This window comes from Onychostruthus taczanowskii, unplaced genomic scaffold, assembly GCF_017590055.1.
Source record: "Onychostruthus taczanowskii isolate IOZ18803 unplaced genomic scaffold, ASM1759005v1 scaffold42, whole genome shotgun sequence".
NCBI lineage: Eukaryota > Metazoa > Chordata > Aves > Passeriformes > Passeridae > Onychostruthus > Onychostruthus taczanowskii.
The window spans coordinates 5,948,032-5,956,953 of record NW_024501682.1 but is presented as its reverse complement, the minus strand read 5'-3'; the positions used below and the strand labels follow the sequence as shown (position 1 = coordinate 5,956,953).

At 40.6% G+C, this 8,922-nt stretch overlaps 1 long non-coding RNA gene across 1 annotated transcript; it reads left to right on the top strand.

Moving 5' to 3' along the window:
- The first annotated feature begins 2,024 nt into the window (after positions 1 to 2,024).
- LOC121340674 lies at positions 2,025 to 8,373 on the top strand. The gene is made up of 2 exons (XR_005953338.1): positions 2,025 to 2,276; positions 6,963 to 8,373. It is a non-coding gene; the product is annotated as an uncharacterized LOC121340674 (long non-coding RNA).
- The last annotated feature ends 549 nt before the right edge of the window (positions 8,374 to 8,922 follow it).

Below are 8,922 nucleotides of genomic sequence, written 5' to 3'. Positions count from 1 at the left end.
TAATTTGGGTCCTATTACATTTTTAATAGCATTTTCCAGTTTAGTGCTTTCTCCCTTCTCTGTAATGGTTGCCATTATAAGTTTATAAGCAGATTTCCCAGCAAGAGGATTTGTTATCACCCAGAGCTTCCCTATGGAGACACTCATCAATATTAGCAACCACTTTTTGAATTATACTTTTGACACAATTATACAGCTACCAAGTGGACTGCATTTCTCCTCATTAACAAGATCACTCATGTTTACTGAAATGTATTTTATTGAATTTATGGATATAAGAGATGACACTGTCAAAAGCTGTATTTTTTTCTCAGTGTTGGCCAAGACAAAAGCTTTAAGATTCTATTCCAACTTCTGACCAGCACATGTGAACAGACTCATCATCTGCTTTGAAGCTTAAACCATTTTCTAGCTACCTCTTTTAAAAGGGCTTTCCAGAAGTGGAAGTGTGATCACCTAGGACTATGTACTGCGAGCAAATCATCTCAAGCAGGGATCAAATGGTATGAAAAATACACAGATGGTTACCAGGAATCTTTCCTTGCTGGTGGAACAGAAGAGTTAACTTATACACTAGCAAACAGAAAGTAATCTCATTGCTCTCAGAAGAAAAAAGACAAATGTTGAGTGTTATCAAAGATACTGCAGCCAAGTTTCTTAACCTCAAGAAGGAGTTAAAACTTCCCAGTGGTAGCTGAAATCCTATTATTAAGATCCCTAACCAGACAATTACAGTTTACTCTGATCAGAAAGCACTCTGGTCATTTAATTGGAAAGAAGATGCTGAAGATTCCTGGGGACAATCCCAAAAAAGGAGCTCAGCTTTGAATGAGGGATTTACGCTGCTTAATTCTGACACTCAGCTTGTGCAGTGTTGTTTTTAGAGCACCAAACTTTGCGAGAACCACACATTGCACAGGTGCCACATCTGCCTGCACTGTAGTACATACCTAACTTGTTCAGTGCACAAACAGAAGTGTTCTATTCAGCCCTGATGTGTTAAACACAGGCAAGGTTCTTGGGCAAAAGTAACAACTTTCTGCTTGTTTGTTGTTTACTCTATTGGTTTGGTTTGGGTTTTTTTTTGTTAACAATGTTAGTGCTCTCCCTTTTTCTCTATGTATCTCAATGCTTTCTTGTTGCCTCAGACTAAGTGTTTTGCTTTCTGAAGGTCGTCTTTCAATGACCCAACTGCCTCTGTCCCAGGTACAAATTTTTTGGGATCCCTACAGGGACAGGGGATTGCAATGCTTGTCACACTTTTGGCTTTGGATCTTACAAAAATGCAGCTTTGTTCTTTATTCTTTTACCCCTGTGAAAGTCACGGAAATGTTTGTAAGAAAATGTTTTCTCTTCCACTTGTGATAGAGACTTAGTAGATCAGCTGAAATTGCCTGGATTTTCTAAACTTAAAAGCATCATCCCACCAGAGATGTGTTCTTGAATGTTAAATTTAGGCTAATTGGAGGCATATCCTTTAATTTAGCAAGCTGAGGTTACTAATACAGATCAAGAGCTAAAAATTAACAGTGGAGCTGATGTATGCTAAATGCCTAAGTGATATCTTAACCTATAATTATACAAGTTCTGTTAATAGTGAATAATTCAAATCTTCAGAGATTTCAATAGTCTAATGGGCTGTAGTTATTTCCAATTTACATTATGGTTGCTAGGTTTCATTAAAATGAGCAAAAGGCTGCATAGCGTAACAGAAGAAAATTGGTGTTTGAAGTTATCACTCAGAAATCAAAACATGATATTTAAATTAGAAGGTGTCCAAGCAACACAATGACACCAAAGCCTAGCACTGATAATGAGAGTAGGAAGACAGGGAGTTTGCAGGGATTATTAAAGGAAGACAGCACTACTAGCAACACGCTCCGTAACAGCGATACCTTAAATTCCACACTACTGTATGTAAGGAGTTTAAAACATATTACAAACCTCCATTAAGCCTTGCTACGTTCTTCTGAATTATTTAAATGTTGTTATCACTGATTTGCAGGTGGCAGGCTGAGGCACGATAAGGCGCAACGCTTATCTGGAGTCAGGGGATGACTCAGGAGGATGCGAGAGCCGCAGCTGGGGCTGGAGCCTCCCTGCTCGCCCGCTGATGGTACAGCTACCCCACTGCTCTGGGGGCTGCTCAGCCCCCCCTCCACCAGCCACTGCCAGTTCCAGCCTCAAAGCACAGAGTTCAGTCCTCAGCTGGGCTGAGACACGCGTCTTTGGGAGGTTGCTGTACACCAGGTCACCCAGAGCAACGTGGGTTAAAGGTACTGCTTTCCAGAGAGCCAGAGGGAGTTGTTATTCATCGGGATCACTGCAGACACCTGACTTGCAGTGCAGGCCCAGAAACACATCAGCACAGTGGCAAGGATGGCAAATCACAGTGGGGTGGGAGAGCAGGAGCTTGGAATGACCAACGCCAGCCAAAGCTGGCACCAGGGAAAGAGCAGCATGGCCAGCCACGGCCACGTGTGTTTCTGGGATACACTTTTGGGACAGCAAGTGTACAATCCCAAACTCAAATGACAGCTATGGCCTACCCTGAATCAAGCCCACCCAGGTCTGAGAGTAAGGCCAGGTTTTGCTGACTCAAGGCTTAAACCTGTCAATGTGACTCACTGTTGTGGTCTCACCCACCTCCTGTTCTGAGCCATACTGAATGTGAGTGAACTATTTTTGGAACAACAGGGTTAAGTTAGATTACTTAATAGGTAATAAAATGCCACATAATTTAATAGGAATGAGAAGTGTTTGTTACAATTTAGCAGAAGTCAAGCTGTCTGACACATTTTGATATGTAAATTTGACTTTAAGTTTCCTTATAAGTTCTTCTGGAGCACACTTCAAATATAGAGTGTCTCTCTTTCTTATAAGCAGATTAACAACTAAAATAAGTGTTCTTTTCTACCTAAAGATTAGCTATTTCCTTAATGTTTAGTTAGTTGTTCATGCTGCTTTTTCAAAATTCAGGCTCAAATCCCCATTTGTATATAATTTCAGTTTATGAACCTACATTTAAATATCTGAATTTCTCTAAAGAGACAGAAGTACAGAGGGGCTTTGTTTAGTCTTCTTTTAAAATTTAAACACTTAGAAGCTCTGCAGTTTCTACTTTAGTGAATAAGCCATGGGATAAAGAGTTATAATTAAATAGTCATTTCTTTATAAAATAGGTCTTTCCAACATCTTTTTATTTTATTCTGAATCAAAGTAACCTCTTACATCTCAATCTGAAATAGACATATCCATTTTGCAACATATTGCTAAATATCTCTAATTTACATAAGAAGCAACAGCAAAACTCCACGTATATTATGCTAGCTAAATTATTATTATTATGTAATTACATAATGGAGAAATAGCAAATTCAAACTCTTAAAATGCTGATCACAAAGTATATTAAATTATAGCATTGCCTCAACTGCAGGGCAGGTGTGCTCGGTGGCACACCCTCCATCATGCAGACGATGGGATAAACTGGAGCACAACACAGCTCTTCTCCAGGAGACTGAAGGAGATACTGTAGACCTTTGCTGTGTCCTGAACCAGGACTAGAACCCCTTTAGGGCTCATGGCTGTAGCTCTAAGGAGAAGCAATACCTAGTGATTCGCTGTAAATACATATTTCACTAACCTGTGAATTAATGTGCTTTTGTGGGAAGGTTCCCCCTGAAACTGCAGGTAAAAAGAGATCCTTCCCAAGCCTACAGAGAGTCAGTAGGGGCAGATTTGGCTCAGGAACATGTGGTGCATCCATCACTGAATGTGATGCCCAAAGCTCCTCTGTAGCCTTGCCCTGCAAGCTATGAGTATTCTTGAGCAAACCACATCAGCCTCCCAGCAGTCCAGCAGAACAGTAAGCACCTATAAGAATCACACACTTTAATAATTCACTGGCTGGAAAACACTCTCAGATTGACAGATGCCTTGTTACTACAGAGTCATGTTAAGCAATAATAACACAAATCAATAAAAATCATCAAATAATTAAGAATCTTCAGTCACTTAACACCCACTGCAACCGCCATTAGCAAGAGGTTTGAGGGCTGTTCATAAATCTCTTTAGCATGTTATAAATTCCCCATAGAGCACTCAGATGCCCCAGCTATGGTGATTTATGCTGCAAACACTGCAGTCCTGTCCCTGTGCCATTAACTGTAATGGTTTCACATTTAAAAATCGTGTCCTGGGAATATGGCTGAGGACACAGCACACTGGAGATGCATTAGTGAGGAGAGACGTAGACAGAGCATGCAGGAGACCAGACCATGACTCACCACATAACCCCGAGGAACTTATTTACCTTCTCATTTTGAGTGTAACCCTCAGTGTAAGAAATGTGTGTCAAAATTTAATCACTTCATGGACTGTTATGTAGTCTGATTAATGATATTTAGAGAGCACTTGGAGATCCCTGGATAAAGGTTGGGTTTTTAGTCAATCTGTCATTTCTGCCTTCAGAGCTTTCATTTCTTGTGTCAGGTCCCAGAGTTTAGAGGAGTTCTTTCCCACTCTCTGCATGCACTTTGTGAAACTGGCTGCTGGTGTCAAATGCCAGCATATTCGCAGGGCGTAAACCATCTGGTTTTGCTGAAACTAAATATTCCCATGTTTATTGAGGAAAATAGATGCAGACACTTTCAGTTCTTGCAGCTGTTCCTTCCTGGGAAACAGTAGGAGAAGACTTTTTCTCCCCAAAGCAGAGAAATAGTAAGCTTGATTGACATCCTGCAAACTGCAGATCTTGCAGGCCCAAATTATTTTCCTTGTTTTGCTTCAAAAGTCCTTCCCCCTCCCTCACTTGGGGAGTAACACCTCAGCGAGTGTTGTGTATTTCTCACAGTTTGTGGGCAGTAGGACAGGCTGTTGGGAGAACCGAGATTGTATCACATGCTAATAAACATAATTTAAAGAAAATAAAACAAAATAATGCTTCTCACACTTTTAAATAGTTCTGACACAGAGAGATGAAGTAACCTGTGATACATAACCCTGGTGATGCTTCACCTTTGTCCTTATTTTGCATGCAGCTCCTGGGAGGCTCTCTCCTGCCTTCCAGACTCTAACCCACCTGGGAGCTGTCAGGATAGGGCAGGGGGAGCTGTTCTTTTTTAAAAAATAAGATTTTCAATATAGTTCTTACTTACTACATCTATTCTATTTTTTTTTTAATTTTTTTTATTTTTTACTATTTCAGCATTGGTTTTTGACATAAACAATCTGTTTTCTGGGAACACCTAGACCTGCTCTACCCTGCCTTTTAAATATGCATAAAAAGCAATGATGGCATAACTACATTCATGGGAATCAAGGGTCAGTATTAATCTACAAAACAATCTTGTTCTTCAAAAAATACTATTGCCTTGATGAGGATAGCACTTGTGTCTCAATCAGAGATCTCATGATATGTTTCCAACAAAAACTATATTAAGAGAGACGGAACAGCAGTACCACTGGATGATTGGGGCATTCATTGGACACTGACTCAGACTCGAGTGCCTGGGCCAGTGGGTGTTTAATTGTTTATACAAACTGCTGCAGTTCCAAGCAGGGATATCAAGAGAACCAGCATGGATGCAGGAGTTCAGAGAACAGTTTTCCACATCCTTGCTACATGCCTCCAAATGCAAACTGCTGGCTAGTTTGGGACTCTCCTCCTTAATTTGTTTGAGGAAGGTTGAGAAAATCTTGGTTTTAGCTCAGTGTAGAAGAATAATTATTTTATTTTTACATCTTAAAATGTTATAACCAAACCCAACTATTTACTCAGTTTTAGTGCAAATACTGAGAAACAAAAAAGGGTTATAAAGTACTACAGAGCGGTATCTGTTGGCTTTTCTTCTTCTATCTCTTAATCTAAGCTTTTTGGACAAAACAGGGATAAGTTATCTGCAGATTTTGTTTATTTTGCGATTACCTTAACACAGTTTCTTATAATTTGTGACTAAAGAGATCTGTAAATATTTTTGTAAACAAACTCTCCTAAGGAAATACACTGTCAATTGGATCACTAATTTCTATTTCAAGTAAGAAACTGGAAAAGGGCACTGAGGAGACAGCAGCGGTTTAGCTATTGCCACTTAGGGAGGATATGCTCCTAATTACACACTGGAAAACTAACCACATGGCTCCTTACTGGCCTCTCCCTCCCATCCACATAAGAGCTGACTTACAGTTTGCCAAGGTGATAAAGTACATTAGAAACGAGCTACAGTGATGGGATAATGCTGTAAAATACTGCCATGTAGTGTCTACCAGGTAACTGATGACAGACCTAGGAGGGCAACCATTTTGAAAGTCACAATGCCATAGTAAATAACATAAACATGTATGTAGCCATGATATTATGGAAAATCCTTTGCTGGGATTTTTCCTCTCCTGAGAAGCTGAGGAGCCTCAGGAGAGAAATGTAAACAATTACTATCTGCTGCTGTGGAATGCAACAGATGCATCCGTGATTGGTCCATGTGGATTGTTTTCCATTGATGACCAATCACAGCCACCTGTGCCAAGGCTGTGAGCAGTCACAGGATTTTTGTTATTCTGTTCTGTTCGTTCTTGTTGAGCCTTCTGATCTCTCTGTTCTTTTAGTATAGTCTTAATGTAGCATTTTAATATAATATCTAACATAATAAATCAGCCTTCTGAAATGGAGTCAAGCCTCGTGTCTCCCCACACGGAGAGGAATCATCAACACATGTAGGTAGTGCGCTAACTTTAATGTGCAGTGAGTAGCAGAAGCTCTGTCTGAACCAGCACAAGGTCACCGGGAAAGAGCAGGTAACAGCCGAGACGCTGAGTCAGTGCTCTGTAGCTGGGGAAGCAACTCTCTCAAATTCCCAGCAACAGCAGCCTAAAGTGAGAGCACATGTCTACACAGTCACAGGTGAGGGAATGACATTTACTAGCACATAGCTGTTTTGCCAATGTCTTTGGAAATTTCTGTCTTTCAGATGTGACCAACTGAGCAGAAGAGCAGTGCAAATTGAAGGACACCTTGAGACAGCATGTGGATAAGGGGAGGAAGGTTGACAGATGAGGTATTTGGGGTAAATGGCACTGAGAGCAAGTATGGGAAAGTTAGGAGCAAAGCCATCTTGGTGGACATGAGAGGAATTTCAAAATAACTGAAAGACAATTTAGAAAGGTCAGCATTATTAATGAGATTTTGACAAGGCATCAGTCCAGTTTCCCCTTGTACTTGAATCACCAGTTAGGTGTCTTTGGACTGTATCTGTGCATGGTATAACGCCAAAAATTACTGAACATCTACCCTTGATCACAGAAAATGCTTTCATTGACTATTGCTTTCTGTATCACAGAAGACAATGAGCCTCATTCTCTGATCTTTTAATTCTGTTTACTGTACTTGGATTATGTCAATGGGACATGCTAAGTTTTAACCCACTGAGGGAGAAACCCACATATTTGTGTCCCTGCTCAAGCTACAAAGAAAGGGGGGCTGCAAACTTTACAGGGTCATGCAGCACAGTGAGGGGACCTTCCCCCCAGCTGACAGCCCAGCTACCCCTGGGCAGTAGCTGTCACCCAGCCATGCTCCCAATAAAACAAGACACTGGCACAGAATCTACAAGGAAAGAAACAAGCTATTTTTTGCAGCTTGTTCTTTTTCATAGCATCTCTGCTTATATTAAATTATTTTGTTGTTATGATATGTTGCTGGTTTCTGGCATGCTGACATGCCTAGTAAAAACAGTTGTTAGGGGACTGTTTTGCTCAGTGTACCTGAAAGTTTATCATCCAGTGGAGTTTGGGAAAGTGTCTTAATTATATTTTGATTCCACGGTGAAAGATAATTTCATATCCCCATTTAATTATCAATGCAGAACGTTCTGTGATAATATATTATTATGTCTGAACTGTCTGAACCTGATGTTGTGATGGCTTAAAATAGCCTCCAGGGCAGTTCAGTTGTGTGAAACGAAACTGGGACAATTCCTAAAAGCTCAAGAGGGACTGCAGATCTATTAGTCTTGGCAGCAATAAAGTAGTTGGGATAAGGATGAACTTTCAAAAAGTGGAATCATTCTTTTTCCTAGCTTAACAAAAAATGAAAGAAAAACATTTTAGGATTTTATTTTTTAATTTAGATTCCCAATACTAGCAGATTTTGAAAAACAAGAATGATAGATGTACGTCCTATAAAGAGCAGATGAGCTGAAATTTTATTTCTGTGTATCCTGCCCACCTGTGTAGGCATTTCAAAAGAGTGTTCTTTCACCTGCCTGAACACTTAGCATCATCTGATACCTGATCATGGCCCCACCTTGTCCTAATTGCTTTTGTTTTGCTCATAATCATTTTCTTCTAATCAAGAGATTAAATTGAAAAAAAAAAAAAAAAGGGTTTCAACATTATATAAGGTGGAAGCATTTTGCTGCACCAACGTCTATATTTAGGCATATAAAGGAGAGGTCTGTTTTCCCTAGAACATCTGCACTTTGTTACTTTGTCAACATACATGTATTTATCTGCTCTCCCATTTCACAGAGGGTTTTCACCACCTACATTTTAAAGCACTTCTCCGTCCATCCAAGGCAAGCATCTGCTGACAGAAGTATGTAAACATGTCTTTAGAGAGCTCATCTCAAAAAAAAAAAAAAAAAAAAGTTCCAGAAATCACCAAAAAAGTACTGTTAGCAGCTCCAGCCGCAGTGAAACACGAACCACAGAATTTTCTCTGACAACCGCCTTAGAAGAGCGATGCAAAGAGCACAACTCGTCAGTCCAGTTATGACAGATTTTTGTTTACAATTATTTTTAATAAACTGCGAGACGGCACGGCAGGCGGAGGGGTGACTCTCGGCTGGCACGGGGGCTGCCGGGGCTCCTTTCCCTGCCTCCCGTCCGAGCCGGGCGCCGCCGCGGCCCGAGGCCGCCGGGACGGGCCGA